At 46.3% G+C, this 10882-nt stretch overlaps 1 protein-coding gene across 1 annotated transcript in view; it reads right to left on the bottom strand.

Moving 5' to 3' along the window:
- The window catches only part of LNX1 (ligand of numb-protein X 1), a 243154-nt gene that overhangs the window by 199493 nt on the left and 32779 nt on the right, over window positions 1–10882 (bottom strand). The window contains exon 2 of the mRNA XM_058192238.1: window positions 4–165. The gene's annotated coding sequence lies outside the window, so the exon portion shown is untranslated. The remainder of the gene's footprint in view (window positions 1–3; window positions 166–10882) is intronic.

The following is a 10882-nucleotide window of genomic DNA, read 5'->3' as shown; positions in this document are numbered from 1 at the left end:
TACCTGCATCCAAAACGGGCCACGTGGGGACTCCTGGGAGGGGCGGGATGGGGTGGGCGGGGCCAGCCAGTTGTCCTTTGGCACAACTATGACCTCGCTGACCGAGAATCTCTGCAAACATTGTTACCAATCTTTTTCTCTTATTTATACCCCATTTCAACAAACCTTGAAAGAAGCATGGTAAGAGAAGGTGGTTAATCTGAAAGACAGCCAAGAAGTTTTAATTATCTAATTCCGCCCCTCCCCCCCCCAGATTTGTAGCTGCCACAGAATTTCACAAAACGAAGAAAAAGATTGCAGAACGGGAATGAAAGGATTTCGATCTATTTTCTAGTTGCCGTCGTCATCATTTCTGTTTCATCAGGAAAAGTGACACTGCGGTTTCTTTTCCTTTCTTAATCTCCTCTTAGACACAGACAGCACAATAGAGGCAATGTCTGAAAATTCTTGCAACCCCAATCCTCAGAAGAAAAAAAAAGCTAAGTCCAAACCACCATTGATGAAGCAGTTTATAATATCCCACATAGTACACTTACGTTACAGTATAAAAAGCCAACAGTATTAGAATTACCTCTGAAAAAGTCCATTTGCCTTTATTGGGGTCTTTGGGACCCCAATAAGAATTCCATAGTATCATGGAGTTTATTTTCTCCCTACTTCTGGGATAGGAAACATGTGACCATCAAGTGTTGCTAAATTTCTAGCCACTGTCAGGATGGGGTGACCACCAGCAAGGGCATGGATTTAAGAGCTGTAATTCAATTGGATATCAGTTCTTCGTCCCATAATGAAATAACAACAGAATAACATCAGCACAACATCCGGCTCTCTCAATTCCTGGCTAATAGATGGGGAAGAAATGGAGATAGTGACAAATTTTATTTTCCTGGGCTCCAAGATCACCGCAGATGGGGACTGCAGCCAAGAAATTAAAAGAAGCTTGCTCCTGGGGAGGAAAGCTATGGCAATTCTAGACAGCGTACTAAAAAGCAGAGACATCACCCTGAAAACAAAAGTGCATATAGTCAAGGCGATGGTTTTCCCAGTTGCAATGTATGGCTGTGAAAGTTGGACCATAAGAAAGGCTGAGCGCCAAAGAATTGAGGCCTTTGAACTCTGGCGCTGGAGAAAACTGCGAGTCCCATGGACTGCAAGGCAAACAAACAAGTCAGTCTTAGAGGGGATCAACCCTGACTGCTCCTTAGTAGGTTAGAGCCTGAAGATGAAACTCAAATACTTTGGCCACCTAATGAGAAGGAAGGACTCACTGGAGAAGAGCTTAATGCTGGGAATGATGGAGAGCAAAAGAAGAATGGGACGACAGAGAACGAGGTGGCTGGATGGAGTCATTGAAGCAGTTGGTGTGAGTTTAAATGGACTCCAGAGAATGGTGGAGGACAGGAAGGCCTGGAGGAATGTTGTCCATGGAGTTGTGATGGGTCGGACACAATTTTGCAACTAACAACAACAAACATCAGCAAAACAGAGAAGAATCTGATTCAAATTATTCATGGCCCAATTTATATGGGGGCCACACATTGGATCTGATGTTTGCCTTGGGTGAAACCATAGTGATCTGGATTTTGGAGAGCATCAATATTAGGCCTGCCATGGATGGACAGACCATTCCCTTTTGTCTCTAGAGTTCTAAGCAGCTGTTTCTCATGACAGGGAAGTGCAGTCTATCACCGTGTTTTCCCAAAAATGTGATCTACCCCAAAAATAAATCCCAGCTTGATTTTTACATGTGCACCCAATATAAGCCCTACCCCAAAAATAAGCCCTAATTAAGTCCCCACCCATTCCGGGATGCATGGGGGTGAGGTGAGGCGCATGGGTGAAAATTAAGCTAGGTTGGGGATGGGGTGTATGTAGAGTTTCCCTACTTACCAGGCCTCGTATACTCCGACATCTGCCTTACCTTGCCAGCCCACTTCTTCTGCAGCTGCTTGCTGCCGCTTCCGTGCATCGTCCCGCAGCTGCAACATTAGCCATTTCAAACCCCTCCAATCCATACATGCAGCAAACTGACACCCATATGAAGATGTAGCACGACCACGACCACGAAGCCAAACAACAGCAATGCAGCTCACCAGCTCAAATCCCCCTGCAACTCAGTCTAATCTGAGCACAACCAAGCCCCCACTCAAACAGGACACACCCCTATCCAATCAGAGAACAACCTCCCCCATCCAATCAGAGCACAGCCAAGCTCCCACCCAATCAGTTCAAACCCCCACTAGCAGTTAAAAAGGAAGAAACAGCTGCAATCACACATTGCTCCCAGAAGCACGGTTGAAGTTTGAAGATGACGAATGAGACTTCGAAACGCCGCCAAGACACTTCCAATTTTATGCGGGAGAAAACCGAATAACCAATGTAGGTCTTTGGTTATTGGGTTTTCTCCCGTAAAATTGGAAGTGTCTTGGTGACGTTCGACAAGTTTCTTCATCTTTATTCGGGTTTTCTCCCACGTAAAATTGGAAGTGTCTTGGTGACGTTTCGACGAAGTCCCATTTGTCATCTTCAGGATGGTGTTATCAGCTTCGTGCTTCTAGGAGCTGATAACACCTAGCCTGAAGATGACGAATGAGACTTCGTCGAAACGTCGCCAAGACACTTCCAATTTTATGCGGGAGAAAACCCGAATAACCAAAGACCTACATACAAACGCCCGCAAAAACCTCAGAAAATGTGTGTGTGTGTGTGTGTGTATGTGTATGTGTATATATATATATACATATATAATATATATATATATATATATATATATATATCACATACACGCACACACACACATATATATATGAATGACCGGGTCTTATTTTTTTGGGGAAATGGTAGATCAGTTCACTCCAGGCTCCAATGGCCAATTCAGTTTCAGAGACACCTTGGAGATCAAGCAGGAGACTTTATACCATTCTGGGCAAATGGCTGCCCAATCTCTTCTTAAAAGAGCTGAAGTAGTGCAGTGGTTAGAGTGCAGCACTGCAGGCTACTTCAGCTGACTGCTAGCTGCAGTTTGGCAGTTCAAATCTCACCAGGCTCAAGGTTGACTCAGCCTTCCATCCTTCCGAGGTGGGTAAAACGAGGACCCCGATTGTTGGGGGCAATATGCTGACTCTGTAAACCGCTTAGAGAGGGCTGTAAAAGTACTGTGGAGTGGTATATAAGTCTAAGTGCTATTGCTATTGCTAAAAACTCCAGTGATGGATCACCCAAAATTCCTGGAGGCAAGCCATTCCATGCAGTGATCAGGAAATTTCTCCCTAGTTCTAGTTTTGGATCTTTGTGTGTCTTGTGCCTAGCATGACTTGATAGTTTTGAATCAGTAATTATGATGATCTATTTACTCTTCATTTAATCCACACTGAATTATCCCAATCAGCGACTCTCTGTTTGTGTAACACAAACTGTATTGCCCAGTTACGGCATATCAAATTTTTCAACTTTCAATTTCCAAACATTAACGTAAAGATAAAGATTCCCCTCGCACATATGTGCTAGTTGTTCATGACTCTAGGAGGTGGTGCTCATCTCCGTTTCAAAACCGAAGAGCCAGCGCTGTCCGAAGACGTCTCCATGGTCATATAGCCGGCATGACTAAATGCCAAAGGCGCACGGAACGCTGTTACCTTCCCACCAAAGGTGGTCCCTATTTTTCTACTTGCATTTTTTATCTGCTTTCGAACTGCTAGGTTGGCAGAAGCTGGGACAAGTAACGGGAGCTCACCCCGTTTTGCGGCACTAGGGATTCGAACCACTGAACTGCCAAACATTAGGGGTGCTCAAAAGTTGTGACGTGCCTTGGGGATTGTGAAGATATTTTGGTGACTTTAACATAATGTATATGTGCTTGGTAAGTAACTACATAAATATCATAACGTTTTAACATTTTGTTTGTTTTAGGGCCCATGCACTTGAGAGCGAGTGGTGACACTGGAGGTATCCTGTTTCCTTCTTCGAGAGGAGTTTGTGCATCAGAGTGTGTAAATTTAAGCACAAAACCTTTGATTTCAGACTGTAATGGTTGTTGGAGCGGTTTATTTCTCCACCTGTGTTTTATTTTGTTTATCCCTGCCATATTGAAGCATAGGACATCTTCTGGGTGCAGGTAACACTTCGGGAAAATGTTAGGAGTCTGTCATTTGCACCTCTATAACTGCCTGGTTTGGTTCTGCAACCTAGCAAGACAGACACAGACTTCAGAGGATCATTAGAACTGCGGAAAAAGCAATGGCTACCAACCTGCCTTCCACTGAGGATCTGTATACTGCACGAATCAAGAAGAGGGCTGTGAAAATATTTACAGACCCCTTGCATCCTGGACATGAACTGTTTCAACTCCTACCCTCAAAACGACGCTATAGAGCACTGCACAGCAGAACAACTAGATGTCAGTGTTCCAGAAACACCCTCCTGCAGAAAAGACTCCGAAACAAACATCTTTTGAAGTTCTTTTACTAGCATAGGTAAACTGGCAAAGTTGGTTGAAATCCGAATCTGGGGATCCGGGTTCCTCCCTCAGTAATACAAACTCCAAAATCCCCACCCTCATGACCGCTCTGCCGATCACATGCTCCAATCTTCAACCGTCCCATGTCGAGACATCACTCTGGCCACTCCTTCTCCAGATGTGAGCTCAGCCTGACCTTGACTGGCAGGAAGAATGTTGTTATGTCTAATAATCCCTTGTACCACCACCCCCTTCTCCTACTTTCCCACAGGAGAAAGTGGCAGCGTGTGGAAGCCTTCGGCCTAGCATGGCTTCCAAAGCTGACACTAGACACAAGAACAGTTTCTTCTCGAACGTCATCACTCTGCTAAACAAATAATTCCCTCAACACTGTCAAACTATTTATTAAGTCTGCACTACTATTAATCTTCCCATCGTTCCCATCACCAATCTCTTTCCACTTATGACTGTATGATTTTGTTGCTTGTATCCTTACGATTTATATTGATATTGATTGGTTCCTGATTGCTTATTTGTACCCTATGACTATCATTAAGTGTTGTATCTTATAATTTTTGACAAACGTATCTTTTCTTTTATGTACACTGAGAGCATGTGCACCAAGACCAATTCCTTGTATGTTCAATCATACTTGGCCAATAAAAAATTCTATTCTATTCTATTCTATTCTATTCTATTCTATTCTATTCTATTCTATTCTATTCTAATGTAAGGCCTCCAGGAATAGAACCCAGCAACCTATTAGCAATCTGCTTCAGATCTGAATTTTGTTTGAGCATCAGGCAGCTTGAGTTTGTCTATCTGAATTTTATCCATGACTCAGTGCCTCCTGGCTGGAGAACAAAATCCACAGGAGTGTTTTCTGTTTTTTTTTCCGGTTAACGACTCCAACCTTCTAAGAATCAGAAGCTGAGAAATTGTGGCTTGCTTAAAGGCCCTTCATTAACAAAAAGGTACCTTCGGTAGCTGACAAAATTATAATAAAATTTCGAAAGCAACCTCAAACCTGACAAATGTGCTGCTAAAAGGACATCATGAATTGGAAAACCCACCACAAGATTTTAAAGAGCGGAGGAAGCAGAGATGAGGGAATAGAAACTGCAAGGCAAGAATTGTGCTAAAAGCCATAGCGTGTTTTCAAAAGCCTGGGAAAATAAAAAGAAATTGGTATTGTGGAGAACTGGTTCTGTTTTCTGATGCTGAGAAAACACCAAGTGCCAGACAGTTTTCTCTACAAAGATCATTTCATAGTAAATGTATAGCCCAGGGGGGGATAAATAAAATCTTTCTTTTGATTACATGACAACACCTTTGAGTGTAAGTTTTTGATTATCAACTGTCTCAACCTCTTTTTTTATTCCAAGCCTTTATAACTTCCTTCCTTCCTTCCTTCCTTCCTTCCTTCCTTTCTTTCTTTCTTTCTTTCTTTCTTTCTTTCTTTCTTTCTTTCTTTCTTTCTTTCTTTCTCTTCCTTCCTTCCTTCCTTCCTTTTTCTTTCTTTCTTTCTTTCTTTCTTTCTTTCTTTCTTTCTTTCTTTCCTTCCTTCCTTCCTTCCTTCTTTCTTTCTTTCTTTCTTTCTTTCCTTCCTTCCTTCCTTCCTTCCTTCCTTTTTCTTTCTTTCTTTCTTTCTTTCTTTCTTTCTTTCTTTCTTTCTTTCTTTCTTTCCTTCCTTCCTTCCGGCTACGCCACCCACTCCGTTTGACCCTGCCCAGGAGACATGGGGAATATATGACCCGTTTGAAAGTTTCCTGGAGGCAACGAGCTACAGGGAGTCTCCGACAACCCGTAAACGGGCTTACTTCATAAGCCACTGTGGGTCCGCAGTCATCGCGCGTCGCAGAAGCTCTAGCGGAGCCAACACCGCTACACTCCGTGTCGTGGCAGACCCTTCAGACCCTCCTGAAGAATCACTCGCACCAGCCCCGTCCAAATACGTTCGCACGTGCAGGTTTGGGGCGCGAGGCAACAAGAAGGAGTCTATCAGCGACTACATGGCAGCCCTGAGACAAGCCTCCAAGCATTGCGAGTACCGCGATCTGGACGAAGAGCTGCTGGAACAACTTATACGGGGTCAGAGACATCCGTTTGAGGAGACGGTTGCTAGCCAAGAGCAACCTGACATTGGCAAACGCTCTGGACGGCCAGAGCCCATGAGATGTCCAACCATGCAGCAGACACCTTACAAAGCGACTCACGCCGATGGCGGGCGCAAAGCCGAGCACAGTCCACCACGAAGAAACCTATCGTGAGTCAACCAGCGAAGAGGAGGAAGAAGTCCACTACACGGAAAATCGACAAGGGAAGACCCGGAGGAATGCGGAAGTTGCGGGCGACATCAGCGCCAAAGATGTAAGTTCAGGGACGCCATTTGCGGTGTGAAAGGAAGGGCACCTGGCTCAAGTCTGCCGAGCACCCCAACCTTCCGCCGAAAATTCAAATCGGCCAATCAGAGCGGCTCTGAGTCAGAGATGCAAACCCCACATTCCCGCCGAAATTTCAAACCAGCCAATCAGAGCGCGAGATCGGCGAGGCGACCCGCGATTGGCCAGGAAAGAAAGAGCGCGAAGTCAAACCGAATGACTGTTACCATAGACCACGCAGCTACCCGCATCGAAGAAAAGATCTTCACAAACCCGACAATTGAAGGCGTACCGTGCCGACTGGAAGTAGACACAGGATCAGCTATCACAATCATGTCCTGGGACACTTTTGTGAAAGCCTTGCCGCACATCGCAAAGCGCAAGCTACAGAAACAACGGCTCCGGGTGCAGGATTACCAGGGCAACCGCATCCCTGTTCGAGGGACAACGACCGTCGAGGTCAAGTACGGGACATACGAAAAGACCCTGCCCATCACGTTAGTCGAGGGAACCTTGCCAAGCTTGCTGGGGCTAGACTGGTTCCGGCGTTGGGAATGGGGTGACTGGCGTCCACGGACGGATGCAACCTGCAAAACGCCCTAATGGAGGAATTCGCAGACGATTCGAGGACCGTTTAGGCAAGTACAAGGGACCCCTATCTCCTTCAATTTAGACCCCAAATAGCTCCCATTAGGTTAAAGGCAAGGAGGGTTCCTTTGCACTCAAACCTAAAATCGACAAAGAGTTAGATAAATTAGTCAGCCAGGGATACTAGTGCCAGTTGACCATGCCAAATGGGAGGCGCCAATCGTCACCCTATAAAACCAGACGGGTCCATAAGAATTTGCGCTGATTACAAGGCTACCTTGAACAAAGCATTGCAAAAGCGCCTACCCAGTTCCAGTAGTGCAACACTTATTGCACTCACTAGGGCAGGACAAGTTTTCGCCAAATTAGACTTGGCACAAGCGTACCAACAGCTACCGTAGATGCTAGCACAGCTGAAGCCCAGACCATTGTAACGCACCGGGTGCCTTTAAATGCACCCGGTTACAGTTGGGTGAGTGTGGCCCCGGGCTATTCAAAATTTGATGGGCGGCTCCTACAAGGGTTACCGAGTCGTACCCTATTTCGATGATGTGTTGGTATCAGGGAAGATTTAAGAGAACTGGGGAGCGATTAAGGAAAGTTTTGGCCATTTTAGGTGGCAGGATTAAAAGTCAAAGCAAGCAAGTGTCAGATAGGGGTCGAATCTGTTGAATTTTGGGCTATAGAATAGACAAAAAGGATTCACCCCACTGAGAGCAAAGTCAAGGCGATAAAGAGCCCCAGCACCCAAAAACAAGACAAATCCGAAGCATGTGTAAACAATAGCTCCTTGATGGTTTGCTTTCTTTTAGTTTTTTTTTTTTTGCAAGGGAACATGCCATTTCAGTGTCTCATCTTGTCATCTGTGTTGAGCAAGTTGCAACTTGACTGAGTCATTGTCAAGAATGTCATAGCGGATTTGCATGCAGGCCACATATTGTTGGGCTAATTAGAAGCAAAGGAGGAGGGTGAAGTTGCCAGCGATAGAGAAACAAGGCTGAATTTTCCTAAAGCAAGGTGGCTTTGGGCAGTGCTGAAATCTAGCCGCAAGAGCAATAGCACTTAAGACTTATCTACCGCTTCACAGTGCTTTTACAGCCCTCTCTAAGCGGTTTACAGAGTCAGCACATTGCCCCCCAACAGTCTGGGTCCTCATTTTACCGATCTCGGAAGGAGGGAAGGCTGAGTCAACCTTGAAACACCGAGAATCGAGCTGCTAGCAGTCGGCAGAATTAGCCTGCAATGCTGCGTTCTAACCACTGCGCTAACACGGCTCTTGCAGCCGTGATGAGGAAAAACGTGGGACAGTATCTGTCTAATGTCTTCTGACTGCTAGCATCAGCTTATTTTCCAAAGCACCTGAAGGCCAGACAAGAAATATTGGATAGAATAAAGTTCCTGCCACAATTTTTCCTTTTGGGAATTATAACGGATTGTACAGGGATTGAGACTAAATTGATTTTGAATTTAATAACAGCAGCAAGACTGTTGATTGGACAATACTGGAAGAAGGAAGAGATACCTACAATAGAAGAATGGATACTGAAAGTTACTACCATAATTTGGCTGAGATGGCTAAAATCTCAGCTTTTTTAAAAGACAATACGCAGGAAAGATATTTAATTGAATGGGAAAAATGGATTGATTATCTACAAAACAGATATCAGATTAAGAAATATCAGATTGCCTTTGATTAATTAGAAAGTTATTTTATGTAATGGGGAGGGGGTTGGGAGATGAAAAGCTGTGGATGTGGTTATTTGGATTGGAAGGGAAAATTTTATTCTATGTTTGGTTTATGTATAACAATACCTTGTGATTGACCCGGGAAGCCGGGGGGGGGGAGGGAGGGGGGAAGGGGGTTTTGTTATGTATTCATGTTTGTGCCTTTAAATATTTGAGCGGGAAATCAGCACGTTGCTGATTGGACGAAGCCTCCAGTAGAACTGTATAAAAGGAGAGGTTTTCCTCCCAGCCAGTTGCTGGGTTCACCCTATATTAAAGAGCTGTTGTCACTACCCTGGTCTCCAGCCTCGTTACTTCCCGAACTTAACATTGGCGACGAGGATGGGATATCGAGGCTAAGGAGAACCAGAACCGAGCTGAAGCACGATAGACCCGAACCCAGCAAACTCAGGGCAGAAAAGCGGAGATGGCCAGTTACACTCCGCCCGCACCGTTTGAACCGGCCAAGGAGAAATGGGGAACGTATATGACCCGTTTCGAAAGCTTTCTAGAAGCCAACGAACTGCAAGGAGTTCCAGATAACCGAAAAAGGGCTTATTTCTTAAGCCACTGTGGTCCGGAGGTCATTGATATCGCGGAAGCCCTGGCAGAGCCAACGCCGTTGCAGTCGGTGTCATGGCCAACTCTACAGACTTTACTAAAAACCACGCCGCTGCGCCGTCCAAATCGTGCGGCGGTTTGAATTTGGAGGCGAAGGCAGATGGAGGCGAACCCATCGGTGACTACATGGCCGCCCTAAGAAAAGCGTCCAAGGACTGCGGATACCGCGACCTAGACGAGGTGCTCCTCGAGCAACTCATCCGAGGCGACAAAGACATCCGTTTGCGGCGACGGCTGCTAGCAAAGAGCAACTTAACGCTGGCCACCGCTCTGGGCGAAGCCAGAGCACATGAAATGTCCACCCAAGCGGCGGAGACACTGCAGAAGCCTGTCCCACCAAAGGCGGCGCGAAGGCAACGGTGCACCAGGAGGAGGTTCAGACCGAATCCGGCGGTGAAGATGAGGAAGGGTCTGCCGAACGGAAAGCGACAAAGGGGACAGAGATGAATGCGGGAGCTGCGGTGGTCAACACCAGCGCAACGCTGCAAGTTTAAGGACGCGACCTGCCGGTGTGGGAAGAAAGGGCACCTAGCTCAAGTTTGTCGGCGGCCCAACCTTCCGCCGAAAATTCAAATCGGCCAATCAGGCGCGGAATCGGCAAGGCGACCCGCGATTGGCTCAAACAAAAAGGCGCGGATTCCAACCAAACAACTGTGGTCATAGGCGCGCCTCGACCAGTGGAGAAGAAGATCTTCACCAAGCCAAAAATAGAGGGAGTACGGTGCCGGCTTGAAGTAGACACGGGATCAGCGATCACCATCATGTCCTGGGACACTTTGGCGAAGTCACTGCCGTCTGTCGCGAAGCGCCACCTGCAAGCACAACGGCTACGAGTCCACGACTACCAGGGGAATCGCATCCCTGTTCGAGGGACCACCTCCGTCCGAGTCGAGTACGGTCCACACAAGACCCTGCCCATCACGATCGTCGAAGGAACTCTGCCCAGTCTGTTGGGACTAGACTGGTTTCGTGCCCTGGGCATGGGAGTGACTGGCATCTACAGGAGTGACTGTAACCTGAAAGACATTCTCTTTAACGAGTTCGAAGATGTCTTCAAGGACTGCCTGGGCAAGTACAAGGGAACCCCCATTTCCTTCAACTTAGACCCCAG

The sequence above is a fragment of the Ahaetulla prasina genome, chromosome 8, assembly GCF_028640845.1.
Source record: "Ahaetulla prasina isolate Xishuangbanna chromosome 8, ASM2864084v1, whole genome shotgun sequence".
Taxonomy (NCBI): domain Eukaryota; kingdom Metazoa; phylum Chordata; class Lepidosauria; order Squamata; family Colubridae; genus Ahaetulla; species Ahaetulla prasina.
The sequence above is the reverse complement of the archived record's forward strand: the minus strand, read 5'-3'. Positions and strand labels throughout refer to the sequence as shown.